We start from the raw sequence: 5,432 nt of genomic DNA, 5'->3' as shown, positions 1-5,432 counted from the left end.
CATCTAAGCATCCAGCTGCACTGTGAATCAAGCGTCTCTCGTTGTTGATTTAATGCTAACATATATGAATAAAAGAAAACTGATCAATCTAAAAGTGTATAATGATATGTGCCAAAAGATTATCTTGACTCAGACGTGGTTTCGAAACCCTTGTATACATGTAGTGCTCAGATCGATGGGACCGATTGATTACTTGAAAATTCCATTTCTTCACTGCTTAACAGTCAATAAACCCCCCGATGCCATGTGAAGCCTTTTTAGATGTCGGAATAAAGAAAGGATGAATCTGAATCAATTAAAGTAATGCTGCAGTTCAAGGAGAACAGAAACTCTATTTCCAATTTGAGCATCCCCAAATTCATCATTAACTGCCCCGGCTGCTTTGTGAATCAAGTCTCTCTCTTTGTAAGTTGATTTTATGCAACCATAAATTAAGAAAAGAAAGTGAATCAATGATGTGTGCCAAAAGATTATCTTGATTGGGACGTGGTTTTGAAACCCTTGTATACATGTTGTGCTCAGATCGATGAGACTCATTGATCACTTTACTATTTAAAGTTTCTTCATTGCTAAACAGGTGGTCAAACAAACCTCTGATGTCAAATGAAGCCTTTTTAGATGTCAGAATAAAGGAATGACCAATCAATTGACGTAACAAGGCATTGTTTGATCTACAGCCCCTTCACCAATTTCATCATTGGACTAGAACATAAAGAGCCTGCCCTTTGCATGTCTACTTCTTTCACCTTTGTTTAATTCACACCTTTGACAGCTTTGAACTTGAGCAGCACCGTCTTCCCTAACAAGGTAATACCTTGGATGGTTAGTTATATCAAAAAAGAGTTGCGTCATCCGTCTATGAAACTGTCTTGAATTGTGTGCATTTAACAGTTACCATGTACATGTTTGAGTTTTCAGACAGACGAATAAAGAGACAGAATAATATATTTTATGGATTAAAGAAAATACAAAAAGACAACATCTCGCGCAGGTGCTGAGCTCAGAGGGCGTCCTCGCTTTTCTTCGATGCATCATCTTATCAACACGTATTCAGTGCCAGCGTTTGCTGGATGCTAGATTCTGACCCTGTGTTTAGTAATGCCCTGTGTCACTGCAAAAAACTGGATTGCTCTGTGCGGTCTAAATTTGATTAAAAGCTTATATTGCAGCGGTTAGCAAATGGCGGTGGGTGGGGGGGGCTGCTGAAGCATGGAGGGAAAACAAAGCTTGGACAGAAATCACGGGAGTGTGAACGCCGCTGTGCATTTCAATGTGGCGAGGCGGCGGCGGCGGGGCTGTGTGAAGTGTGAGAGCCGCTGTCCGTGCTGCTGATTAGTCTGGATGTGTGTTACAGATGGGCTGAATGGCCATGGCTTCGATGGACTGTGTGTAATAAACCATGATGACCTCCTGCTAATTCACACGCTGCTGCAGCCCAGAGTCGGCAAAACCAAGCAGTGAATAAAATGCTGGGAATACAGCTACCCTGTACCTGCTTTCATTAGGGAAGCTGCAAGATTTATTCTAAAATCCATTTTGTTTCTAAACCACTCGCCCAAATAATCGCAGCCTGTGACTGTTGATGCATAATGTGGCGTGTGGAAATTGTGGATCATTAAAAAGTAGCTGGGCCATTATTTGGACAGAAATTTGACTTGACGTATTCAGAGGTTAAATTGTTCTATTACATCTAGAACTGACTGTAGGAGCATGTTGTTCTTGTATAGAAACCGTTAATAATTGAAGAATAAAAACAGGCAGAAGCACAGCCGTATGTACAGTTCCATACATCAGAGATACAGACTTAAATGGTAGGACGATGACCGTGGATGACCATGATGAAGGCCACGAGCCACAACGCGTCAGTCTAATAAAGCTGTTCCATTTACTACCAGTGCTTCTGGAGCCTTGACCTTCCTACGGTTTCTTTTCCTCCTGCATGCACCTTGGTAGCAGGTGATGTTGGCCAGGAATATGACTTTTTCTAAAGGTAGGAAGAGACTAGCAGCGATGTAGTGACAAGAGGCTGTGTAGTGTTTGCAGCCCTGGAAATTAGTTCCCACACAGGATACAAGCATTTATTAGAATTTAAAAAATGTCAACACCAAACTAACTGTGTCCTGCTAATCCGTAATCCGTGTTTCGTGGCAAAGCATGGGATGTTTAGAGGCACCAAAAAAGAGCTCAGCAGCACAAAAGGAATAAATAGAGAAATATGGCAGCGGGCTCTGGCTATACACAGAAACAACCAACGTTTCTGAATGAATGTCATGCTAATCCAGATTATTTACCTCCTACAACCAGAGGCTGGAAGTGTCCAATAGCAACCAACTGTCACAAAATGATGGACGTCAAGGGAAGTGGTAGCTCCTAACAGGTAGCTCGAAAATTAAGTGGTGGATTTAGCCTCCAAGTCTGATCAAAGACTGAACCGGGTATTCGTTGTGTCGCCAGAAACATGAATGCAAGAACGTTGTTTGTGCAAGAATCAAATAACAACCAATGACCCCTAAGCATCGTGAAAATGCTCCTAAACAGACATTCAAGTGACAAAGTGTCCTTCAAGGTCCCTCTTCACACATCACCGCAGGCCTGCACGTGGTTCAAGCGCCATAATCAAGTTTGCAGATGACACCACGATGAAACGTTTCATCAGTGACAACGATAAGGTGGAGCCCTGACAATAATCTGCTCCTAAACACAAGCGAAACCAAAGAGCTCATCATGGACTTCAGGAAGAAGAACAGTTCCTGTTCATCCACATCTCTAAGGACGTATCTTGATCTTCCAGCACATCCAGCTTAGTTAAGAAGACTCACTAGCACCTCTTCTTTCTTAAGACACTGAGGAAAAACCACCTCTCTACAGCCATTCTGGTGAACATCCTTACCAGCTGTATCACAGTCTGGGATGGGAACTGCTCAGCCTCGGACCGTAAAGCGCTGCAGAGGTTGGTGAAAAGTGCCCACAGCATTATGAGGTCTCCTCTCCCGGCCATCAAAGACATCCACAGTAAAAGCTGTCTGCAAAGAGCATGCAGCGTTGTCAAGGATGCTTTCCACCCAGCACGTAAACTGTTTACCCTCCTACCCTCAGGTAGGCGCTACAGGTGCCTGCAGTATAAAACCATCAGGCACCAGAACAGTTTTTGTCTCACTATTGAACTCTACCCCATGCCCTCCCCCCTTCAGAACTTCTATCCTCCTACTACCCTTGCTCTACTGACACTTTACCAACACTCATATAGTCTACTGTTCATAACCTACTGTACATGTCCTCCTGTATATATCCTGCTCTAATTGCTATAGTTTCTATTAACGATAGTTTTGTACCAGTGACAGTAAAGTCAAATGTAATCTTATCTAATCTAATCTAATCTTCTGACCATAGTAAAAAGCTTCTGTACTACCCCCTGAACTGGGACCTTGTGGGTGGTTAAAATAATAAAAAAGACCCTGAGGTAGAAATGCAGTGCATACGTCCAAACTTTCCTGCACCCTAGAGAAAGTTCCTGAGGCGCAAACACAGTTTATTTAAAGAAAAAATGACAAAATAAAAGCAAAGCTGAAAATGAAAATTTGATTTTGTAAATAGTTTGAGCACGTCTTGTTTGTGTTGTGCTATTTTATGCTTCTTAGAAGTAGTCAAAGACAAATACACTCCTTAGCTGACTACATGGTTCTGTTTTAAACGTATTGATCGGTTGACGTCCGTGCACAGAGTCGGATCATGATGGAGGCAGGCAGTAGTCTCAGCAGCGCAGTAGACAGACGGGGGAGAGGGTTCATCATCAGTTCTCACATTAATCCAGGCCATGAGGCAGATTTAATCTACCAAATATCTTAGTGGATTAAAACATAAATACTTAATCCATGCTTGCAGGTGCTCATCAAGGTAGCTATTGACTGTTCAGTGCCATTTCTTTTGCAGTACTTGGGTTTGATATGCGTTTGTTTGCTTCACAAACTTATTTTTTGGGTGAAATTTTTCTGTTGAATTTTACAGAAACTAAAGGAACATTTAGGTCAGTTTAAAAGGTCATTTCACACAAAGTATAAAATCAACTGTATGTCTGGTTGCTCCTAGCCACAGTGGTACCGTGTGTGAAAGCTTTAAGAGCTGAATTAAACCAGCGCGTGTCTGTTAGAATGGTTTTCTGTTTGTGTACTGTATATACAGTACATATGGTGAATATTTCAGCTTTTTATTCAGTGCAGTGCTGGTTAGTTTTATCTCACAGTTTGAGTCGAGAGGTTCACCAAAGTCTGCTGCTCAACACAGATACCAAAGCAACCAAATTCAGGCACCAAGTGGATTGCATTTGGTTGGGATTAGTTTGTTATCTGTACTGTACAGATGGATTCCACCGTGCACACACACTGAAAATTTTGTCAATTTTCCTTCATGATGTTCTCAAAATTGGCTTCAGCTCGGACACCAGGGACACACAATCCATTATACTGAGCGGCCGATTGTGAACTACATTTGGAAATGTGGCTAATTCTCTTCCTTTTTAAAAAAAAATAAATAAAAAATTCCTCTTTTAACAGCTCAAATGGAACAGGAACAAACACATCATTAAATCAGCAATGTCCCACTGTCGTTGTCATTATGAAACTCGGTTTGATGCCAGCATATTTCATTAAAAAAACATGCAGCCATACGGGGCCCCTGAGTTCCCTCGGCACGGACGTATGACGCTAATCACGGACGCAGTGCACGCCAAGCCCGGGGAAAACTGCTCTCTGCTTTAGGAGCACTTTCAAATAATACCATTAAAAAATAATAATTGATGAAGTTGGCTCTGAGCAAAGGCACTGAGCGCTTTAAAAGCTTTCCGTCGTCTTACAATACAATTTCCAAATCAATATTTCATTAACTGGATAGAGGTGCAGTGTTCCTTGTTAATAAAGAAGGTTTGGCTCATCACAGTTTAGCATTAGTGAATTTCAGGCAGGCCGGTGGGTCGTTATGTTCCACCTGGCCTGCACACACATTCAGTATATTCTGTTGTCTCGGTACACTCCGTGAGACACACACATATCTGGTCCTCCCTTGATTGTTTCTGTGTTTATGGGCCGTTTTATGACTGGAGGTCTCCAGCGTCGACGGGCTTCAGGTGACTTTCCCAGCGGCAACACCGGGAAACAAACGCGAGCTGTCCTTTGACTTTGGTCCCGACTGAAGTGACAGAGAAGGTGCAGCCTGCCACTACTCCACCAACACGGTAAATGCAGAATGAAATGAGCTCCCAGAGAGACCGTGGATGAGATGAATACGCATCCAGAGAGAATATTCACGGCCGTAATGACCACATTAACGCTCAGATTTACAATGAACGAGAAGGTTTCTGGTTTTAGCTGTTCTTCACGTATTTCCTGAACATATATTTGACGTTTATTGCAAATCCTCTGTCCGATAATGAGCCGTTA

Source organism: Chelon labrosus (genome assembly GCF_963514085.1).
Source record: "Chelon labrosus genome assembly, chromosome: 17".
Lineage (NCBI taxonomy): Eukaryota > Metazoa > Chordata > Actinopteri > Mugiliformes > Mugilidae > Chelon > Chelon labrosus.
The sequence above is the reverse complement of the archived record's forward strand: the minus strand, read 5'-3'. Positions refer to the sequence as shown.